The sequence below is a fragment of the Vipera berus genome (assembly GCF_964194415.1).
Source record: "Vipera berus genome assembly, chromosome: 5".
NCBI classification, from domain to species: domain Eukaryota; kingdom Metazoa; phylum Chordata; class Lepidosauria; order Squamata; family Viperidae; genus Vipera; species Vipera berus.
In genome coordinates, this window is record NC_138207.1 from 80504359 (window position 1) to 80530059 (window position 25701).

Here is a 25701-nt window from a genome sequence, read left to right on the forward strand (position 1 = left end):
ATATTTTTAATGTATTTAATATAATGTTATATTAAATAACTTTAGTTTAAGATGCATTTGTTTTGCCTATCATCTACCGACTCATTTTTATCCATCTGAGGTATCAATGTCAAACACAGTGAGGTTGACAGGATGGTTTAATGACTGGTCTCTTAGAAGTTGTAAGAATCTGCCTGACATTTTCTGTACACAGAAGATAAGCAGTGTCAAACCTGATTAGTGCTTAGATAGGATACCTCCACAGCTTTGGTTGAAAAACCTGTGAAGGTTGGGAAAAAAAAAAACCTCTCAAAAGAAGCAGGGGTAAAATACTTTTTTTTTGCTGTGAGGCAAGATTTGATTTAAAAACATAAATTTACTTGAAGTCATTTGAGCATGCCTTCAAATAAATTTATATTTTCAAATGTCTCTTGACATCAAGGGATAATCCTTATTATCTTGAAAAAAATGGTGTTGAAACTAAAGAAGATTGCAGATGGTATGGAAGGCAGTAGTACTGATTGAGGAGGGCAACACAGAGAATTTTTTCCCATTGTCTCTTTATGTCTAGTCTGAAAGAGACTTCATTACCCAAAAGAGCCTACACTCTAGTTGGGCTGTGTGACAGTAAGGGTTGAAGATTTATAGGTAAACCTTGATCTATGGAATCTGACAATGATGGTATAAGTGTTGTGCCAGTAGAATGGATGAGGGCTAATAAGCTGAGAGTGATCCCTCATAAAATGGAGGGTCATGAGTCAAGGAATTACAGTACAGCTGTATTTCTGCTGAACATGCAATTCCTCCAGATTTAGTTGATCTTAATTGTCTGGGTGTGTATTTCTCCAGTTACAACCTTTCTTGGATATGAGTGACCTAGCCACAATATAACCTACACTGTGTTAGGCTACTGAATCCCTTCATATTAATATGTCCTTGAAATAACTGCACCTTATCAAGAAGGAACATCTTAAAAAGCTTACATAATATCAGGCCTAAGGTGATTGCATTGTTTATCAATATATTGTTGATTAAACGTCAAGATTTAATTATGACATTTAAAATTGTAAATATTCCCACTTGAAAGAATCCCTCTCTCAAGATATATCTATGCAAACATGAAGATCTGTGATAGAGATAGATGAAAGATAGATCAATAGACAGTCAAACAGACAGGTGATAGACAGACTAGACAGATCACTAAAAATACTGAATTCATCATGACAGCTGACAAGTACATTAGTATCTTACATGACTATTGATGTTTTCCTAAGAGGTTTTTAATGATCTATATGGAGTTACCAAATGAAAATTGCTTACATATTACAAGTGATTGTATATTTTCATATTTTAATTTTTGACAAACTGAAACCATTACTACTTTGCTATCAGATATCTCAGAAGTCTGGCATATTGAGCCAGATATTGAGCATGGCTGGTTCCCTTCAAAACAGGGAGGAGAAAACTAACACACACAATTTATGCCTTTCAATGTCCTTCCACCTGGGTAAAAGCTGGTAGAATCTGTTAAATCTTAAGAGTAGCCTAGATCAATCCTGACAGCATTTTAAAGTTGAACCGATAGCATGTAATGCAGTTATTTGGGCATTTTTAAAAGTATAAAGAACACGGGTGGAAGTGTCTATGCAGGTAATCTTGTTGTGAAGTGACACAGTCATTAAGCATCACATGACCACAATGGACTTACGAACTTACTTCCCTGCAGTCACTAAGCAAGGCATCACATGCCTGCAACTTGCCATTTTACCACCGGGACTCTGCTTGTTAAAAGCTGGCTGTTAAAAGCTCAAATGATGATCACATAACCAGGGGATACTATGACAGTCATAAATGTCCACTGGTTGAGAAGCACCCAAATCTAACGATCACATATTGAAGAATAACTTGCAAACTTATTTTTTCAGCACAACTGTAATTTCAGTTGCTAAATAGGACATTAAGCATAGGCTACCTGTCTAGTTTTATCACTTTATCTTTTACTATCTCAGTCTAAAGCTTGGATTAAAAATATCATCCGGTTTATTGATGGAGTCAAAGGCAGAAACACTGTTAATACTCCTGGCTTCCTAAATTGGGCTGAATTCTCAAATTCTGATTATGTAAGTCAGTATACCCATTAATTTCCTTTTTATGGTTTGCCTTTTTATGGATACAATACTTATCCAGCTATTTTTGTGACAATTGCTTAAGTACAATAGAGCCAGAACCTCCCTCCAAATAGAAATCAATATAACAAACCATTTACACTAGGTTCCTGCAGGCATCTTTCAAATAAATTTGATACTTAATAGACAGTAGGCTTATTCTAAATAGGACAAAAATGTTATTCTGTCATTCTTCACAGATAAATTACATTATAAGGAAATACAAAACCACACTTACAATGTGTTGTGTATTCACATATAGTGTTATACATTCACATAGAGGTTAATGGAGATTAACAGGGCTGAGGTAAAAGCCGCGGCAGCTGTCAAAAGCTGCCGGACAGAACTACGCAGGCGCCAACCGACTGACAGTTCTACACGCGCTACCGCTGACAGCTCCGAGCTGTCAAAATCAGCCGGCTCCAATTGGCAGAAACGTACGGTGCGGGAACCCGGCTCAGCCCTGATTGGCTAACCTGTTGACAGCTCCCAGTATAAATAGATGTCATGTTCTTCTGTTGTTTGCCTGGTTCAGAATAAAAGTTAAATAAAAGTTAAATCGTTCAACTTGCTGTCTCGCCTGCTTCTTGAGTAAAGCACTGGCGACGAAGGTGGGATGCCTGCTTGCCTAGCTGAAGTCACTACCTAAGGGGAGAAGAGATTTTTTCCCTTAGCCGAGCTGGTCACTCGCTGAAGTCACTCGGAAGCCGAACTTCCGTACAACGCAAGCAGCTGCACCCACTGCTACAGACAGCATGACGAACCATGGCCACATTCGAGAGTTCAACACTCGCCACCCAGAAGGCTGGGAATCTCATCTGGGCCAGGTAGAAGGATACCTGGTGGTAAAGAAGATTACGGACGACCGGGCCAAGGCAGCAGCCCTCCTCTGGCTCAGCAGGCCCGCTGTTTATGATGCCGCTGTGGGAATATTCATCCCTGAACCGATCGCCACTATCTCCTACGCCGATCTTACCGAGGGGCTGAGTAGATACTTCATGCCCATCAAGTCAGAACTCTTCTGGAGGGTAAATTTCGCCCGAAAACTACAGCTTCCTGACGAGCCAGCAAATTACTTCATAACCCGGGTCAGACACGCCGCACGGCGGTGTCGGTTCCCGGACTTAGAAGACCGAATCCGGGACCAAATCGTCATAGGGCTCAAAGACGAGCGGCTGAGGAAGAAGCTGATCGCCAAGCCAGAAATGACAATGACCGATGTGGCGAGGGAAGTCATTGCATACGAGGACAGCCACGGTGACAACCGACGTCCACCTGACAGCGGGCCCAGTGGGTCCGTGCACCAGGAGGACGACGGGTTCAGCGGTCCCGAGGATGACGACGGCTCCATAGACATCGATGCGGTACAGCGGCGGTTCGAAAAGCTCAGGCTGCAACGCAACTACAGGGGGGGGCCTGCCAACAATCAGAAGGGTGCTAACTTCCAGTCTAACAGGGCCAAGTGTGCCAGCTGCGGCGGAAGCCACCCAAGAGCAACGTGCCGGTTCCGCAGTGCCAAATGCCACGGGTGCGGAAAGACAGGTCACCTCAAAGCCGTGTGCCGCAGCCGGAGCCGAGAAAATCTGCATGAACTGGAGGTGACGCCCGCAGGTATGAACCGACACACACCCAGGGCCAGGCACAATTCCAAACCCCTAGTGCTAAATGTGAGGGGAAGGGCGGGAAAATACACAGTCCACAGCACTCTTAAGCCCAAAATCAAGGTGGATGTTCGGATTCATGGAATTCCCTGTGAGATGGAAGTGGACTCTGGGTCCTCTGTCTCACTCATTTCGTGGCAAACTTACAGGGACATTTGTAACCGCAGTAGGAAACGGCCCGCCCTTCGACCCACCAAACTCCGCCTAGCTGATTTTCAGAAAACGCCCATTAAACTCCGGGGAAAGACTTCCGTCCCCGTAGAGTTCAAACAATTTAAAGGATCCCTCCCTATACTAGTGACCCTGGAAAACAGAATCAGCCTGCTAGGACTAGACTGGTTTGAGGCGCTAGGAATAGCATTGACAGGTGTCAACGCCATTCAGCTGTCAAACCTAGAATCCGTCTGCCTTCAATTCGCGGACGTTTTTGACAGCTCGCTAGGAAAGTACACAGGACCGCCTGTATCACTAAAACTAAACCCTAATGTAATGCCTGTCAGAATCAAGGCAAGAAGAGTTCCCTTCGCCTTGAGAGAAAAAATAGAAGCGGAACTAGACCGATTAACTAGCTTAGGAGTCCTTGAACCTGTAGAAGGGGCAGAGTGGGAGACACCCATAGTGACCCCAATTAAGCCAAATGGCCAAATAAGATTATGTGCCGACTATAAGGCGACACTCAACCGCGCATTAAATGCCCATGCCTACCCGGTCCCGGCTGTCAAAGACATCCTCGCGGCCATTAAGTCAGGCGCCATTTTTGCCAAGTTAGACTTGGCGCAGGCGTATTTACAGCTGCCTGTCACCCCTGACACCGCCTTAGCTCAGACAATCGTCACCCACAAGGGAGCATTTAAAATTAACCACCTTCAATTCGGCATCGCTACAGCCCCGGGGATCTTCCAAGAAATCATGGAAAAAACACTTAAAGGGATCCCCGGGGTCTGTCCATATTTCGACGACATCCTAATTGCAGGGGAATCAGAAAAAGACTTAGCTGACAAATTAACAAAGGTGCTCCTTAGATTCAGGGAGGCTGGCCTCAAATTAAAACGAGACAAATGTTCCATCGGGGTGCCATCAACAGAGTTTTTAGGATTTAAAATTGATGCTAAAGGAATTCACCCCACTGAAACAAAAATTAAAGCCATTAAAACAGCACCAACCCCAAAAAATAAACAGGAACTACAAGCCTTCCTAGGGTTAGTTAACTTTTATCATACTTTCCTGCCGCATAAAGCCTCCATCGCTGAACCCCTACACAGGCTATTAGATAAAGGCAAACCCTGGAACTGGTCATCTGAGCATGATAAAAGTTTTAATCTGCTAAAAAACTTACTCACTAGCAACGCAACGGTAGCCCTGTTCAACGAACAGCTGCCCTTATGTCTGGCTTGTGATGCCTCCCCCTACGGCATCGGAGCGGTCCTAAGCCACTTAACTAGGGAAGGAACGCAAACCCCTGTAGCGTTCTATTCCAGAACGCTGTCAAAACCTGAGCGTAACTACGCTCAGATTGATAAGGAGGCTTTAGCTATTGTGGCTGGCGTTAAAAAATTTCATGACTACTTATACGGCCGACCCTTCACCATTTTTACGGACCATAAGCCCCTATTAGGACTCTTTACAGTAGACAAATTAACACCACAAATATTATCTCCCCGCATCCTGAGATGGTCTACCTTTCTGTCAGCTTATTCATACAACTTAGAATACAAGCCAGGGAAATCCATGGGCCATGCTGACGGTCTTAGCAGACTGCCCCAACCGATAGTCGACCCAGACCCAGCACCAGCTGGGAAGATATTGGCCATCTCAGACCTGCCTGAATGCCCATTATCTGTTAAAGACATCTCTGCAGCCACTGCTGCAGACAAGATATTAGGCAGAGTCTTAGGCTATGTCACCTCTGGCTGGCAATGCGCACCACCAGACCCAGAATTCCAACCTTATATTTTAAAGCAGAAGGAATTATCCACCCATCAGGGGTGTTTATTATGGGGCAGCAGGGTAATCATACCTGACAAACACAGAATCAAGGTGTTAGAGAGCCTCCACGAAGGTCACCCTGGGACCGTCAAAATGAAGGCTTTGGCCAGGAGCTATGTCTGGTGGCCAGGATTAGACAAGCAAATTGAAACGTATGTAGCTGGCTGCTATTCCTGCCAAGTTGTCAGAGCCGCTCAGCCCCAGGCTCCCATACACAGATGGGAAACTACAAAAACACCCTGGTCACGTATCCACATAGACTATAGACCACATAGACCACATAGTTTTAAGGGAGTTGTTTGCAACACACGGGCTTCCAGATGTGATAGCTTCCGATAACGGCCCCCAATTTACTTCCTACGAATTCCAGAGTTTCACAACGGCGAACTCTATTAGGCACACCACCACGGCGCCATTTCACCCATCCGCGAACGGCTTGGCAGAGGTGATGGTAAAATCTACAAAAGAGGCACTGCGGAAAATCGTCTCCGGCAACTGGCACCGCAGACTTGCTCAATTCCTTTTATCTCAGCACACCACCCCATGCACAACTACAGGAAAGTCCCCAGCAGAGCTTCGCTGGGGCAAAAGACTAACTACCAGACTGGACCATCTACACCCTGACAGATCCCCTCCAGACCCGGAACTACCCCTCCAGCACAGGACTCTCTACACAGGGCAAGCTGTCTGGGCAAGGAACTATGGGGGGGGGCAACAAATGGACACAGGGGGTTGTCATTGAACAAACGGGTCCCCTTTCTTACATCATAGACACAGGACACAATTCCCACATCCGCAGACACATCGACCAACTCCGGCGTCGCAGCCCGCAAAATATAGGGGGAAGGGGGAACGACGAAATTCAGACAGAAGCCCCGCCGCAAACACTTTCACGCCAAAACCCCCCCGATCAGAACGTACCACTTCAAGACCCAGATCCAAACGACGCTGAAACGACGGAGCCATGGCCCATGCCCCCTGAACCAGTCCTCGATACGCCTGGGGAAAGGGAACAACCAGTTGAGACAACCCCCCGGCGCTCCGAAAGGATAAAGAGACCCCCCGCCTACTTAAAAGACTTTGAATGGGGAAACCCGAAAAAGAAACAGTTGGGGAAAAACCAACTCAATCAGAGGGAGGGGTAAGGGGTGTTGTGTATTCACATATAGTGTTATACATTCACATAGAGGTTAATGGAGATTAACAGGGCTGAGGTAAAAGCCGCGGCAGCTTTTGACAGCTGTCAAAAGCTGCCGGACAGAACTACGCAGGCGCCAACCAACTGACAGTTCTACACGCGCTACCGCTGACAGCTCCGAGCTGTCAAAATCAGCCGGCTCCAATTGGCAGAAACGTACGGCGCGGGAACCCGGCTCAGCCCTGATTGGCTAACCTGTTGACAGCTCCCAGTATAAATAGATGTCATGTTCTTCTGTTGTTTGCCTGGTTCAGAATAAAAGTTAAATCGTTCAACTTGTTGTCTCGCCTGCTTCTTGAGTAAAGCACAATATTTCCATTTTTACTATAAAATTAAACATTTCAGATTGTTTTTATAGTTTGATCATACTTTGTTTCAAGGAATTTTAAAATAAATTGACAATTTTAACATATCCACCAAGGCATAGAGTGTGCAATAGGGCATGTTATGTGAACCTGGCTCTGTTACTTTATCAATTAGCATGTTGTCCAAACCCAGCCCTTGGCCAATAAATCAATGAACCCTGGTTAACCAACAACAGCTTAACACAATATCTGAGCCCAATCTGTGAACTTAGTGATAGATTTTTGTGAGCCCTGGAAGGTAGTCCAGACAAGAAGCACAACAATGAATATAGCTTCATTTTAATGTAAAGTTACATTAACAGACCCCTTCATGGATTACTGCCTTGTCGTGGCGAAGGGGCTTGCGTAATTCAATGAAGCTATGAGCTATGCCGTGCAGGGCCACCCAAGACGGACAGGTCATAGCTGAGAGTTCTGACAAAACGTGATCCACTGGAGAAGGAAATGGCAACCCACTCCAGTATCTTTGCCATGAAAACCCTATGGACAGTACCAAAAGGCAAAACGATATGACGCTGGAAGATGAGCCCCTCAGGTCGGAAGGCGTCCAATATGCTACTGGGGAAGAGCAGAGGGCTAGTACTAGTAGCGCCAGAAAGAATGAAGCGACTGGGCCAAAGCCGAAAGGACGCTCAGCTGTGGATATGTCTGGTGGTGAAAGGAAAGTCCGATGCTGTAAAGATTTTTTCTCCATAGGAACCTGGAATGTAAGATCCATGAATCAAGGAAAGCTGGACGTGGTCAAACAAGAGATGACAAGACTGAACATCGACATCTTAGGTATCAGCGAACTAAAATGGACAGGAATGGGTGAATTTAATTCAGATGACCATCAGGTATACTACTGCGGGCAAGAATCCCTCAGAAGAAATGGAGTAGCCTTCATAGTCAATAAAAGAGTAGGAAAATCAATACTGGGATACAATCCTCAAAATGACAGAATGATCTCAGTTCGAATCCAAGGCAAACCATTCAATATCACAGTAGTCCAAGTCTATGCCCCAACCACCAGTGCTGAAGAGGATGAAATTGACCGGTTCTATGAAGCCCTACAGCACCTTATAGAAGTAACACCAAAAAATGATGTCCTTATCATCATGGGGGATTGGAATGCTAAAGTAGGAAGCCAAAAGATAACTGGAATAACAGGCAAGTTTGGCCTTGGAGTACAAAATGAAGCAGGGCACAGGCTGATAGAATTTTGTCAAGAGAATACGATGGTCATAGCAAACACTCTTTTCCAACAACCCAAGAGACGGCTCTACACATGGACATCACCAGACGGTCAACACAGAAATCAGATTGACTATATGCTCTGCAGCCAAAGATGGAGAAGCTCTATACAGTCGGTAAAAACAGGACCAGGAGCTGACTGTGGCTCAGACCATGAGCTTCTCCTTGCAAAGTTTAGGCTTAAACTGAAGAAAGTAGGGAAAAGCACTAGGCCAGTCAGGTATGAATTAAATCATATCCCTGTTGAATATACAGTAGAGGTGACAAATAGATTTAAGGAATTAGATCTGATAGACAGAGTGCCTGAAGAACTATGGACAGAGGTTCGCGACATTGTACAACAGGTAGCAACCAAAACTATCCCAAAGAAAAAGAAATGCAAGAAAGCAAAATGGCTGTCTGAGGAAGCTTTGCAAATAGCTGAGGAAAGGAGGGAAGCGAAAGGCAAGGGAGAAAAACATAGATATGCCCAATTGAATGCAGAATTCCAGAGAATAGCTAGAAGAGATAAGAATGCCTTCTTAAATGAACAGTGCAAAGAAATAGAAGAAAACAATAGAATAGGGAGGACCAGAGATCTTTTCAAGAAAATTGGAGAGATGAAGGGAACGTTTAATGCAAAAATGGGCATGATAAAGGACCAAAATGGCAGGGACCTAACAGAGGCAGAAGAGATTAAGAAGAGGTGGCAAAATTACACAGAAGAACTATACAAGAATGAGCTTAACGTCCCAGATAATCACAATGATGTGGTCACTGACCTCGAGCCAGACATCCTAGAATGTGAGGTGAAGTGGGCCTTAGAAAAGCTGAGCAACAACAAAGCTAGTGGAGGTGACAGTATTCCAGCTGAGCTATTCAAAATCTTAAAAGACAGTGCAGTAAAAGTGCTACACTCAATTTGCCAGCAAATTTGGAAAACTCAACAGTGGCCACAGGATTGGAAAAGATCAGTTTACATTCCAATTCCAAAGAAAGGCAGTGCCAAAGAATGTTCAAACTATCGCACCATTGCACTCATTTCTCATGCTAGTAAAGTCATGCTTAAAATCCTACAAGCTAGACTTCAGCAGTATGTGGATCGAGAACTACCAGAAGTACAGGCAGGATTTCGAAGAGGCAGAGGAACTAGAGATCAAATTGCCAACATACGCTGGATCATGGAGAAAGCTAGGGAGTTCCAGAAAAACATCTACTTCTGCTTCATTGACTATGCTAAAGCCTTTGATTGTGTGGATCATAACAAACTGTGGCAAGTTCTTAAAGAGATGGGAGTACCAGACCATCTTATTTGTCTCTTGAGAAACCTATATGCGGGTCAAGAAGCAACAGTGAGAACTGGACACGGAACCACTGATTGGTTCAAAATTGGGAAAGGAGTCCGGCAAGGCTGTATACTGTCGCCCTGCCTATTTAACTTATATGCAGAGCACATCATGAGAAAGGCAGGGCTAGATGAATCAAAAGTTGGAATTAAGATTGCCGGAAGAAATATCAACAACCTAAGATACGCAGATGATACCACTCTAATGGCAGAAAGTGAAGAAGAACTAAAGAGCCTCTTGTTGCGGGTGAAGAAGGAGAGTGCAAAACTTGGGTTGAAACTTAACATTAAGAAAACCAAGATCATGGCAACTGGCCCTCTCAATTCCTGGCAAATAGATGGGGAAGAAATGGAGGTAGTGACAGATTTTGTTTTCCTGGGCTCCAAGATCACTGCAGATGGGGACTGTAGCCAAGAAATTAAAAGACGCTTGCTCCTGGGGAGGAAAGCCATGGCAAATCTAGACAGCACACTAAAAAGCAGAGACATCACCCTGTCAACAAAAGTGCGTATAGTCAAGGCTATGGTCTTCCCAGTTGCAATGTATGGCAGTGAAAGTTGGACCATAAGAAAGGCTGAGCGCCAAAGAATTGAGGCCTTTGAACTATGGTGCTGGAGAAGACTCCTGCGAGTCCCTTGGACTGCAAGGCGATCAAACCGGTCAGTCCTAGAGGAGATCAATCCTGACTGCTCTTTAGAAGGCCAGATCCTGAAGCTAAAACTCAAATACTTTGGCCACCTAATGAGAAGGAAGGACTCACTGGAGAAGAGCCTAATGCTGGGAAAGATCGAGGGCAATAGAAGAAGGGGACGACAGAGAATGAGGTGGCTGGATGGAGTCACTGAAGCAGTAGGCGTGAGCTTAAATGGACTCCAGAAGATGGTAGAAGACAGGAAGGCCTGGAGGAATGTTGTCCATAGGGTCGCGATGGGTCGGACACGACTTCGCAGCTAACAACAACAACATTAACAGAATCTTGCAAATCTGAAAGTATTCCTTCCTCCCTTCCTTTCATTTTATGGATAATTAAGGAGGGTCTCTTCTGAAACTCTCTCCCTTCCTTCTATGGACTGAAATAACTTTTTCATGATAGTAGTCCAATCAGAGACTCTTTCTTCTGTCTCCCAAGGTCATTCCTATAGATCATTACAATATCTTTCATAAAGAAGGACAAAAAAGTACTACAAAGCTTTTTTCTATTAATTTAAACATAACTTTTTCATTTTTCAAATCATTTGCATTATTGCTGTTTCTCATTATTTGGAGGTTTACATTAGTCCATTAAATTTTGCAGTTATTCATTGTAGCAACACTTTTAAACCTTTATCTCAGTATTAATTCTATTCTGTTCTATTATAATGCTAATTAATAACTAAATGGCTATAATAGTAACTGAACTCTAAAATAACCTTAGAACATCACTCAGTAAAACAATTACGTGGTAGGTTGAAATTAGACTGGGAATGCAACTTCATGTCCTTTAATGAAAAAAAAGCAATTATTCTGGGCTGCTACAAAAAGAAATGATGGAACATACCAACATATTTTTCTGCTCTGCCCAAATAACACACACACACATATACATACATACACACATACACAAACACACATACATGCACTGTGTATGTCTATTGTACATGTATGTCTGTTTGTGTATGTATAGATATAGATGGGACGCGGTAGCTCAGTGGGTTAGGACGCTGAGCTTGTCGATCAGAAGGTCGGCAGTTTGGCGGGTCGAATCCCGAGTGCCGCATAAGAGAGTGAACGCCTGTTACTCGTCCCAGCTTCTGCCAACCTAGCAGTTCGAAAGCACGTAAAAATGCAAGTAGAAAAATAGGGACCAGTACTGTGGGAAAGTAACAGCGTTCCGTGCGCCTTTGGCATCTAGTCATGCCGGCCACATAACCATGGAGACGTCCTCGGACAAGCACTGGCTCTTTGGCTTTGAAACAGAGATGAGCACCGGCCCCTAGAGTCGGAAACGACTAGCATGCATGTGCGGGGGAACCTTTACCTTTAACTTTTTTAGATATAGGTAGATATAACACTTAGACTGATATACTACTTCACCATGTTTTACAGACCTCTCTAAGCAGCTTACAAAGTCAGCATATTGCCCAAAGAATCTGAGTCCTCATTTTACTGACCTTGGAAAGATGGAAGTCTGAGTCAACCTTGAGCCAGTTAAGATTGAACTCCTGACAGTGGGCAGAATTAGCCTGCAATATTGTATTCTACCATCTAACCTGCCATGACTCCATGGTATAGGTATAAATATACAGATTTATATACAGAGAGACAGACATCAGAAGCAAATGCTATGATTTATTTTTACAGAGATAGTAGGATTTATGTCAGAATTTAAGTTCTATCTTGACACATTTATGTTAGTTGTCATTTAGAAAGATAGTGAAGTTACGTAATATATATTTTTGTCCATGCAAGAATAAAAATCAGCTGACAAAAATGTTTCTTTGTTGTATTCTATATATCATACCCATTCTGTTGAATCCAGAATTTTCTAGATGAGGTGTTTTTATTGTGGCTTAAATCAAAACTGAAGATAGAAATCTGAATATTCTCTGAATATACCCCAAAAAGAAAGGCTGTGTGAGCAGTGGTCTCTTAGCACAATTTGAATGGCCACTGAAATCTCTGTGTTAAGAGCCAATTAATTGATGAATTCAATATAGTCCCATCAATCAACTGACAATTCATTTTAAAGAAAACTTAATGTAAAAGAATACTTGAGTTGGATAGCACTTTTTATAATGGCCATGTTAATGTGCCACATTCCTGTATATAAGCCAAAGAAAATGTATAGTAGCATAATTGTGTTGCTCCATTTGCCAGTTCCTATCCTGTACTGATAACATGGCTTAGTTTCTATTATAGACCAAGTTAAGAAAAGAATTATAATTGTAGAATTATTTACCTTTCTATTCAACAAAATTATTGCTTCTTGTAATATTTATGACCACAATTGAGCCCAAAATTTCAGTTGTAAAGTGAGACATTTGTTAAGTGAGTTTTGCCCCATTTTATGACCTTCCTTGCCACAGTTGTAAAGCGAATCATTGCAGCTGTTATTAGCACAGTTGTGAAGTGAAGCTGGCTTCCCCATTGACTTTGCTTGTCAGAAGGTCGCAAAAGGTGACCACATGATGCCGGGACACTGCAACCATCATAAATATGAGTCAGTTGCCAAGGGTCTGAATTTTGATCATGTGACCATGGGGATGCTGCAATCGTCATAGTGTGAAAAATGGTCATAAGTAACTTTTTTCGGAGCCATTGTAACTTCAACAAACTGTTGTAAGTCAGTTGCTGATGCTCAGTTGTTCAGTCCTTAGTCAGAATCGCCCCTATAACAGCCTTGCTCTGTCAGCAGCACTGGTTACCAGCCTGCTTTCAGGTGCAATTCAAGATATTGGTGATCATCTTTAAAGCCCTTCCTGGCGTGGGTCCAGGTTACTTGAGGAACCATGTCACCCTTTGGGGACTGGCCCGTAGCACTCGTGCCAACAGAGAAGGCATGCTGCAGGTCCTGAAGGAGGGTCTTCTCTGCTGTTGCGCCTGCCCTCTGGCACATCTTGCCGTCCCCATGTGAGGTTGGCCCCAACCCTCCTATCCTTTTGTAAGGGCCTTAAGACCAGGCTCTGCCAGTCAGCTAGGAACTCCAATGAGAAAACAGTGCAATGGAGGTGGTCGATTGAGTAATACAGATTCCACCTGTATAATATTGTTTTATGATATAACAATAACAATAACAACAATAACAACAACAGCAACATTGTAAGGACCTTGCTCAGGCAGGAAACCCTATACCATTTCAGACAAATGGCTGTCCAGTCTCTTCTTAAAAACTTCCAGTGTTGGAGCATTCACAGCTTCTGGAGGCAGGTTGGTCTACTGATTAATTGTTCTAACTGTCAGAAAATTATGGGAAATGTACAAATAATGAGATGATTTAAAAGGATGAAATGTTTTGGATATTCAATTGTAATCAACTTGGAGAAAATTATAAATGATAAGAAATTTCTGAATACTGAAGGGAACCTAAGCTTAAATAAGAACAGGCGAGAACTAGATTTAAGAGAGATGACTTGTCTTACCAGATGGAATATCATATGGCCAAACATTTGTTTAAATATGGTTAAAAGAATAGTTAAATCTTGGAAATGAAGGGGTTCTACAATAATAGAAATGTGATCTATAAGTAGTATAGTCTTTTTTTCTTTTTTGTTTCTTTTTTATGATATGGGAAATGTAAAAATATTGGGATGATTTTCAACGTATGAAATATCTTGGATATTTAAATGTAATCAATTTTGAGAAAACTATAACTGACAAGAAATGTTTTGACTACTGAGGGGAAACTAAGCTTAAATAAGAGTTCTGAAAACAGGACCTATACAGCAGTGATTTATATAAGAGGATTTTTTTTGCAAATGCAACTGTCAAATAAGCTGATTAGAAAAGACGTTACACACTGATGTTATTGTTAAATATTATAAAAATGTTTACATTTAAATCTGTATGTATTGATAGTATTAAGAACTATATTTGCTTAAAGTTGGTAAAAGGAGAACCTATTGGAAGAAGAAAGGATCAAGGAAAAGTATTTCTAGTCAATATATTGATTATGAAAGTATAGAAATTAACTACTATTCACTGTTGTTAAATATATGAACTCAGACAATACATTGTTTACTAAGCCCTAAAGATTGTCATTCTAAAAAATCAATAAAATATAAAAAAAACCCAGTCATCATCATGAGCTGCACTGCATAGTCAATTGACTTTCCCAGATCTACTGAAAGAAAAAAAATATTTACTCGAAATTATATTATGTTTTATATATTCTTTTTTAAAAAACTTCAAGTAATATTCCAATTATGTTTCCACTTTTTCTATTCTCACCAAAACTCATTCTTAAAAATAGTTAAAACTTATCTAATTCAAGGATAGACACCATTAGCAACTAGGACAGTTTTCTTCATATTGTTCCTTAAGCTCTGAAGATTCCTTTTATTTTTCAGTAATACCATATTTAATGAATGTTCAAAACAAATTATCGAATGTCAGTCATGTTTGAGAGCGTCAACAGGTTATTTCTGCTTTCAAGCACAAGCATGGAATATCACAGATGATGTGAAGACACAGAAACAATGAACACATAAATTGTATTAATTTATGTTCCCTTAAAAATGAGAAAGGGCATCTGCACTTAATTTTTTTTAACAAAGTCTTATTTCTCCAGTTGCCTTTTTAAGAGGTATGGCAAAGGCAGAAAACTAACTCAAAGAAGTCAGAAATGTTTGCATGCTATAAAGAGAATATTAATAATATTCAAATACTAGTTATTTGTAGATTAGAAAATGGAATTGGAATTCCAAGAAAAGTAATTTCCAAAGCAGAGGTATAATCTATACCAAAAAGAACCACCAAATTATTTTATGAAATGTCCCTGTCAATTTTCTTAAAATGTGTATATATTAAAAAAACAAAAACCTTCTGTCAAAGTTAAAATCAGAAATGCAATTTGCATCTTTTCTTATTTGCCTCAGGTTTGCACAGAAGGTATTTCTAAACTATAAGGATTTAGCATTCTGAAAATGAATCTGCTGTCCAAAATCACATTAGTGTTGTTCATCCTACTTTGCAGCAATGAAGACATAATTCACTTGCACAGGTTGAATCTTTACCGAAGAAGCAACTATAAAATTTTTGATATCCTCTAGGGCAGACATGTCAAACACAAGGCCCGGGGGCCAGATCCGGCCCGCAAAGTGGTTTCATGCGGCCCGTGAAGCCATCCTGGAAACAGTGAGGGAATGGCCCCCACTGCCTTGGCCCTGGCCCAGAGACCCTCCTTCTGCCAGAGACCCTCAGATCTGTCCCACTCCTGCCCAGGCCCCCATAGGCACCCTTGAGGCGAACGACGTAGAGCTGGCCATGCCCACCCAGTAGGCCATACACACTCTAGCCACGCCCACCCAGTAGGCCACGCCTACCCAAGCCATATCCACCAGGCCCCCTGAGGGCAACTGCAATGCTGATGCGGCCCTCAATGAAATTGAGTTTGACACCCCTGCTCTAGGGCAAATGTCTGCATGGGAAAGATAGTAAAGAATTATAGCACACGTGAACCTTGAACAACCTGTTCCTTCATTATATGCAATTACTTGGCATCCACTAAAACTACAGTAACTTAAAAAATATTGTTCCACTGGACTCAGTGGACATGACCAATTGGAGGGTTTAAAAAGCAATTTATCTTTAAATAGTAAGCATATTAAAGCTAGGAAAACACTGATTCATTAGATTAATAAAACATAAATCATTGCTTTGAAGAAAATCAATCCAAACAATCCCCTAAACTTAATGTTTGATAAAAATTACATGTTGGGTTTTTTTCATGATTAGATCTTGCTTCACAGTATCTGTGTAAAATATTTGTCAAAATTATAATACTCGTTTTGTCACTGGTAGGTTTTGTGATCAAGAAACAAATATTATTGCAGTAATATGTGAGACCCCTTCATGGATTACTGCCTTGTCGTGGCGAAGGGGCTTGCGTAATTCAATGAAGCTATGAGCTATGCCGTGCAGGGCCACCCAAGACGGACAGGTCATAGCTGAGAATTCTGACAAAACGTGATCCACTGGAGAAGGAAATGGCAACCCACTCCAGTATCTTTGCCATGAAAACCCTATGGACAGTACCAAAAGGCAAAACGATATGACGCTGGAAGATGAGCCCCTCAGGTCGGAAGGCGTCCAATATGCTACTGGGGAAGAGCAGAGGGCTAGTACTAGTAGCGCCAGAAAGAATGAAGCGACTGGGCCAAAGCCGAAAGGACGCTCAGCTGTGGATATGTCTGGTGGTGAAAGGAAAGTCCGATGCTGTAAAGATTTTTTCTCCATAGGAACCTGGAATGTAAGATCCATGAATCAAGGAAAGCTGGACGTGGTCAAACAAGAGATGACAAGACTGAACATCGACATCTTAGGTATCGGCGAACTAAAATGGACAGGAATGGGTGAATTTAATTCAGATGACCATCAGGTATACTACTGCGGGCAAGAATCCCTCAGAAGAAATGGAGTAGCCTTCATAGTCAATAAAAGAGTAGGAAAATCAATACTGGGATACAATCCTCAAAATGACAGAATGATCTCAGTTCGAATCCAAGGCAAACCATTCAATATTACAGTAGTCCAAGTCTATGCCCCAACCACCAGTGCTGAAGAGGATGAAATTGACCGGTTCTATGAAGCCCTACAGCACCTTATAGAAGTAACACCAAAAAATGATGTCCTTATCATCATGGGGGATTGGAATGCTAAAGTAGGAAGCCAAAAGATAACTGGAATAACAGGCAAGTTTGGCCTTGGAGTACAAAATGAAGCAGGGCACAGGCTGATAGAATTTTGTCAAGAGAATTCAATGGTCATAGCAAACACTCTTTTCCAACAACCCAAGAGACGGCTCTACACATGGACATCACCAGACGGTCAACACAGAAATCAGATTGACTATATGCTCTGCAGCCAAAGATGGAGAAGCTCTATACAGTCGGTAAAAACAAGACCAGGAGCTGACTGTGGCTCAGACCATGAGCTTCTCCTCGCAAAGTTTAGGCTTAAACTGAAGAAAGTAGGAAAAAGCACTAGGCCACTCAGGTATGAATTAAATCATATCCCTGTTGAATATACAGTAGAGGTGACAAATAGATTTAAGGAATTAGATCTGATAGACAGAGTGCCTGAAGAACTATGGACAGAGGTTCGCGACATTGTACAACAGGTAGCAACCAAAACCATCCCAAAGAAAAAGAAATGCAAGAAAGCAAAATGGCTGTCTGAGGAAGCTTTGCAAAGAGCTGAGGAAAGGAGGGAAGCGAAAGGCAAGGGAGAAAAACATAGATATGCCCAATTGAATGCAGAATTCCAGAGAATAGCTAGAAGAGATAAGAATGCCTTCTTAAATGAACAGTGCAAAGAAATAGAAGAAAACAATAGAATAGGGAGGACCAGAGATCTTTTCAAGAAAATTGGAGAGATGAAGGGAACGTTTAATGCAAAAATGGGCATGATAAAGGACCAAAATGGCAGGGACCTAACAGAGGCAGAAGAGATTAAGAAGAGGTGGCAAAATTACACAGAAGAACTATACAAGAATGAGCTTAACGTCCCAGATAATCACAATGAGGTGGTCACTGACCTCGAGCCAGACATCCTAGAATGTGAGGTGAAGTGGGCCTTAGAAAAGCTGAGCAACAACAAAGCTAGTGGAGGTGACAGTATTCCAGTTGAGCTATTCAAAATCTTAAAAGACAGTGCAGTAAAAGTGCTACACTCAATTTGCCAGCAAATTTGGAAAACTCAACAGTGGCCACAGGATTGGAAAAGATCAGTTTACATTCCAATTCCAAAGAAAGGCAGTGCCAAAGAATGTTCAAACTATCGCACCATTGCACTCATTTCTCATGCTAGTAAAGTCATGCTTAAAATCCTACAAGCTAGACTTCAGCAGTATGTGGATCGAGAACTACCAGAAGTACAGGCAGGATTTCGAAGAGGCAGAGGAACTAGAGATCAAATTGCCAACATACGCTGGATCATGGAGAAAGCTAGGGAGTTCCAGAAAAACATCTACTTCTGCTTCATTGACTATGCTAAAGCCTTTGATTGTGTGGATCATAACAAACTGTGGCAAGTTCTTAAAGAGATGGGTGTACCAGACCATCTTATTTGTCTCTTGAGAAACCTATATGCGGGTCAAGAAGCAACAGTGAGAACTGGACACGGAACCACTGATTGGTTCAAAATTGGGAAAGGAGTCCGGCAAGGCTGTATACTGTCGCCCTGCCTATTTAACTTATATGCAGAGCACATCATGAGAAAGGCAGGGCTAGATGAATCAAAAGTTGGAATTAAGATTGCCGGAAGAAATATCAACAACCTAAGATACGCAGATGATACCACTCTAATGGCAGAAAGTGAAGAAGAACTAAAGAGCCTCTTGTTGCGGGTGAAGAAGGAGAGTGCAAAACTTGGGTTGAAACTTAACATTAAGAAAACCAAGATCATGGCATCTGGCCCTCTCAATTCTTGGCAAATAGATGGGGAAGAAATGGAGGTAGTGACAGATTTTGTTTTCCTGGGCTCCAAGATCACTGCAGATGGGGACTGTAGCCAAGAACTTAAAAGACGCTTGCTCCTGGGGAGGAAAGCCATGGCAAATCTAGACAGCACACTAAAAAGCAGAGACATCACCCTGTCAACAAAAGTGCGTATAGTCAAGGCTATGGTCTTCCCAGTTGCAATGTATGGCAGTGAAAGTTGGACCATAAGAAAGGCTGAGCGCCAAAGAATTGAGGCCTTTGAACTATGGTGCTGGAGAAGACTCCTGCGAGTCCCTTGGACTGCAAGGAGATCAAACCGGTCAGTCCTAGAGGAGATCAACCCTGACTGCTCTTTAGAAGGCCAGATCCTGAAGCTAAAACTCAAATACTTTGGCCACCTAATGAGAAGGAAGGACTCACTGGAGAAGAGCCTAATGCTGGGAAAGATCGAGGGCAATAGAAGAAGGGGACGACAGAGAATGAGGTGGCTGGATGGAGTCACTGAAGCAGTAGGCGTGAGCTTAAATGGACTCCAGAAGATGGTAGAAGACAGGAAGGCCTGGAGGAATGTTGTCCATAGGGTCGCGATGGGTCGGACACGACTTCGCAGCTAACAACAACAACAACAATATGTGAGAACAATAAAAATATGAAATGCCATGGCTCTTGCTGTCTTAAGTAGACTATCCAATACATAATACTTAATAAAAAAATATCTGACAAAATGCTTGTCCAAGATAGCTGTGATTATAACACATAAAATCTACAAATCAACCACACTACAAGTGTTAAGGAGAATTTATTATATTGGTTTCATTGCCAGTGGAGTTCACTCAGAATTGATTATACACTCCAGATAACCCACCTTTTATATCTCTATGTCTTCATTTTTTTATTTCATTATGATCCCCTTTTGATCTCCCTCTAGGAAATGGGTCTATCTGGCCATATAAAACCACTTATCTATCTGACCATATATAACCACTGTCTCTTTCATTTTCATGAAAATAAATAAAATAAAGGACCTCTTTAGATGAGATAACAGAGATTTTTTAAGCATTTCTAATCTGAGCAATAGCATTACTAGAGAAATTCAAAGGAAAATTGGTCATTTCAAAATACCAGTCAGGTCTTTTATTCTGACATGGAAAAATTTGTAGAAAAGCTTTACCTACTGAGCATGTGACAGTTAACTATGGATCTACTGCATAATAGGTTAGGAGAACTCAAAGCAATTTTGGTATGTTAAGAACAGTAAAACGAAAAGTGTTGTTCAGAAGTGGAGGAACATATTTTAAACCTCTAGTGCAGTTATAATCATGTTGCTCATTTGCATTATCTGACCTGGAAAGTTAACACAACCCAGGTGGCTAGAAAGGCCCAACAGAGGCTTCACTTTCTTAGGGTCTTGCGGAAGAACAGGGTAGAACAACGGCTAATGACCCTCTTTTACCGGTCTACTATAGAGAGCATCCTCTCGTATGGTATTGTGGTTTGGTATGCTGGTCTGACAGCCGCGGACAGGAAAGTATTACAGAGGGTAGTGAGCACAGCAGAAGACATTGTGGGCTGTTCCCTGACACCACTGGATGACATCGCCAGGGCTTGTTGCCTTGGAAGAGTGAGGAAGATTCTCAGGGATGACTCACACCCTGGACGGTATCTCTTTACTCTCCTACCATCCGGTAGGAGATATAGGAATATAGCCAGCCGTACCAACAGGCTGAAAAATAGCTTTTATCCGTGGGCTGTTAGGCTTTTAAATGGGACATAATCTCTGTGAACTTATGCAGAATTGACTTGGGAGGCCGGTGTGTGGTGTAGTTGGTTCACATGGTGTGGTAGGATGGAGGGTTTGTTGACACTGTGTGTTGGAGGGAGAGAGCACGGGGGGAGGCTCAGCTAATCTCAATGTACACATGTTGCACTTTGACAATAAAGGTTTATTCTTATTTATTATTATGCATACCTGCTTCAACAAAATGGAATTAGAAGAGCAGCAGATAGTTTGAAGAAACATGGAGCTTTATGTGAGTTACGTATTTTCATTTGTAATGTTCTGATGTTTACATGGTGATCACAATTGACAAGATTCTTCCCAGTGCTGCAGTCACCAGCAATAGTAATGGGAAAATGAAAGATGAACTGAATCTTAGTTCAGTCTATCAATTGTCTGAGACATGATTCTTAAATAGCTACACTGATTTAATATAGATATTCTTCAAATTAGGACCAGTTGCTTGGTCACCATTCAAAGTTATGTTGAAGTTACCTGGAGATACTTACAATCAAGATTCAAAATTCCAATGGTCATCCCCTCCCAGTCTCATGACCATGGTTTGGGGGTTCAGCAACCAGGCCTCATTTATGACTATTTGTAGCATTCTGAGGTTACATGATTTTTACAATGCCAAAAAACAGCATTTACTTCTGGTTTTTTTTGGGGGGGGCGGGAATGTCCCATAGCAAACTATGAGTTTGCTTAACAATCACAGCATTTGTCTGCCACAAAAAATGTCATAAATAGACCTGTTCAGGTGGATGACTCAATTTCTGACCATCACAAATTACAACCTTAATGGGTAACGTCCCCTACAATCATAATTTGAGGACTACATGTAATGTGATTCAAATTATTCATTATTGGATTGTAAAAATTAAGCAATATAGTAAGAAGACAGATTGAAATCAGTAAGAATTGGTCTTTATTAAACTTTATGTCCTATTAATTTTAATGAGACATAGTTATAATTTTGTCTAAATATCGCTTGTGAATTCTTGATATTATATTTTTATAATATTTTACATATTATTATATACATAAATATACTAAATAAATGGTGTAAAGGTATATTCCAATAAAGTACTCTTCATCTTTTGAAACAGGTAGTAGGTTATTTACCAAATATTTTTAAATAAAACTTTTTTTAAAAAAAGCTTTTTGGGTTACAAGACCAAACTAAAGAGAATTAAAATTATAACTTTCATATATTATGTTTCATTTGCTCAAACAGTTTCTCAAGAATTGTAATCCACAAAGACAAAAAACAAGGACAATCGGAATTACCTTTAGTTCATACTTATTTTTCTTTGTTGTCAAGATAAAGAGATGATGTAGTAAGGATGCGAAGAATACTTTGGTTTATTTTAGTTGAAAAATTCCAAATACTTATTATTCCACTGAAGGCATCATTCCTAGAATGATAAGAAATAAAGAATTCAATCAAAGATAAGATGGTGAAAGAGGAAAGTAACTTGACAATAATACTTCATTTTTCCCCAAAAATATTGCATTTGTCCAGCCTAAAATCCATTTTGAGAGAGAAACAGAAGTATTATTTCAACAACTTGCAAAACATTTCAGAACATAATATGAAACCTCAAATAAAGATTATATTTCAATAATGATAGCACTTAGACATGAAACATTCATGTGCCAATATTTGAAATACCACATCAGGAAGGATTTCCCCACTGACTTGTATTCTGGAACTCATTACATCCATCCAAGTGATCTAATTTTCACTTACAAGTATTAGGTTCAACTCTGATTCTAACAGGCACAGATGTCAAGTATTAATGATGTTCCGCTGAAATTGGAAGGCCATGATAATAATATACAGTAAGTTTAATTTTACAACCCTACACTGAAGTGTGTTGTGTGTGCTCTCAAAATACTCAGAAAGATTCACACAGTGTTACATTTGCAATGTGTCCCAATGTCTGACACCATACTTTCTTTCACAGTGGACAGAATTTTCTTAAAATATTGAAATTGTCCTTAGCTTCTTCACTCTAAGAAGCTAATCATCACCCAAAACATTTTGGGCACTATATAATAGATCTTGTGCTTTGGAGTCTGTAGTGCTAAAACAGGATATCCTCTGAGAATGTATCTGTTGTGCATCGCCATCTGTTTTTCAGTAAGTATTTTTAATAGGATCCTGAACTGCTTATGGGAATCAGATAATTACTATTTGAAGACCGTATAAAGATACTTCCTTTTTCATGATTTCCTCATGCTTCACAGAAGATCATCTACTATATATTTTCTTCAAACACCAAGGCACAACATAACATTTTTGTGTTCAGCAAATTTTAACTATCATCTATTTTATTTATTTATCAAATGCATCTGGCCACCCATCTTGGAGTCAGCTCAAGATCTCACTGATCCCCTGAGACCTCCAGGACTAATAAAAAAGCCAGGTCTTGAGAAATTTCTGGAAAATAAGTAGCAATGGAGCTGACCTCACTTCACAGGGGAAGAATTGTGCCCATAAAGTGGGCACCAGGTGTAGCTGTTCTTTTGGAACTGGTGCAGCTGTTCTTTCTTAATGGAAAAAGACTTGGAATTTTTGGGGGGGAATTTTGATGTTATATATGTGTACAACAGCAAGATTACTTTATGCACAGAAATGGAAGGACATTTCAATTCCCACAATGGACAAATGGCTTCAAAAGTTGACGGAGTTAGCAGAAATGGCTAAACTGACTGCTTTGATTAAAGGAAAAAAAAACAAACACAATTCCTCGTTTCTACTTGGAAACTGCTTCTGGACTTTGTGCTTGAAGTGGATAAAATGAAAGTTTGATTTTGGGTTTTGCTTAGATAGGTTTGTTGTTATAAAGGTAAAGGTAAAGGTTCCCCCGCACATGCGTGCTAGTCGTTTCCGACTCTAGGGGCCGGTGCTCATCTCCGTTTCAAAGCCGAAGAGCCAGCGCTTGTCCGAGGACGTCTCCGTGGTCATGTGGCCAGCATGACTAGACGCCAAAGGCGCACGGAACGCTGTTACCTTCCCACCGTAGTGGTCCCTATTTTTCTACTTGCATTTTTACGTGCTTTAGAACTGCTAGGTTGGCAGAAGCTGGGACGAGTAACAGGCGCTCACTCTGTTACGCGGCACTCTGGATTCGACCCGCCAAACTGCCGACCTTCTGATCGACAAGCTCAGCGTCCTAACCCACTGAGCCACCGCGTCCCTTGCTTGTTGTTATAGAAATGGCTAATTTATACTACTACATAAAAGTAAAAAGTTGAGGTTTGATGTTATTATCTTATTCTACTGAAACAAAAGGAGTTGGAAATCAACACCTTTTCTCCCCTCCCCTTTTTTACACTTTCCTCTTTCCCTTTCCCTACCCTATTTTTCCTACTATTTTAATTTGTATTTTTGTATATTAGAAAATAATATTTTGTTGTTTTTTTTAAAAAAAGAATAGGTGTAGCTGTGCAAAGACCTTCCTGGTCATGACTCTATTAGAATGTAGATTCAATGCAAAGGACATCCTCATCTTTGATGTCATACCTATAAGTTATATTTGTTTGTTGCCAATGTGCTGCCATGATGTAACTGGGAAACTGAACAACTGAATCTGAAGTATAATTACCAGTGGTAACCTAGTCACACGATCCACGAGATCAGAAATATACAGTAGATCTCTATGTATCTGGTTGGTGTTTGTTAAAATGTTGGGATTTTTTTAAAATGCAAGAGTCAAGTTGAAATTCCAAGTGTCAGTGTTGCCACAGAAATGATGATGAGATTTTTTACATAGTGTCTGAATACTGGTTGAACAATTCAATTGGCTTTATTTCTATTCATTTGGATTCCTGATCATCTACCGATACTTGTCCAGTGGACCAATCTAATCCCCAATCGCAAATCAGTCACCTTTGTAACTTTAGAAGTTATATTCTTGGATAATGGAATGACACAATTTATTCTTGACTTCATCTCAAAATGTAATCTGCTTTTATTAGGGTTTTTTTTTAGTTAGGTCTTTCAAGTTAAACACTATTTGAAAACAACAATGCTGCCTTGGGAGCTTTGAACAGCTCTGGCAATTATTTTCATCAGCACTATTTAATCCGTGCTAATGAGTGTCTCATAACTACGTATTTATATTTAAGTATAGACATGATTACCACCAACTGGATGCAATTACCGTAGTCTCCCAAGTTCATTAATGGGATTATTACTTAACAATGTTAACAATGTAGATTATCAAGATTTAGGATAAGATGTTAGCAATAATAAGTAATTAGGAGATAACTTTTCCATTTATAGTCAAATACCCTGAGGTTATTATTTGAAAGATCAAAAGACGAAGTCAATGTTCTTTTAAAATACTTATGCAGATGGAAACTGTTTATATGTACATGTATCAAGAAGAACAATGCATAAGCTCATATAACTATGTGTGTATGCATAAGAGCATCACATGCTACTATTGAATAATAATTTCTATAGAGACAACCAAAGATTTTAAAATAATTTTCACAAAACTATTGATCAGATGCTGCACAAATGTACATACTGTACATTTGAAAAAGAAAATTATAGTTAATGAGAGCCTTAAAAAGTTATTCAAAAATTCAGACAATTAGCAACTCTAATATTTTGAACATTTATTATTTTACCCCTTGAACCTGTCGAGGAATTTAAGCAATAAAAGTAGCAGTAGAATCATAGGATATTATACATTCAATAAAAAATAGTAAATAGATCATAATAAAGCAAACATCCTTTCCAAAATGCATAAATATTAAGAAACATCACAGCTGAAAGTGTTCAATAGCTCAAGAAAACAAACAGGTATTCAAATTTAACTGGACTTTGTAAAACACAATCATTTTCTTAAATGATAC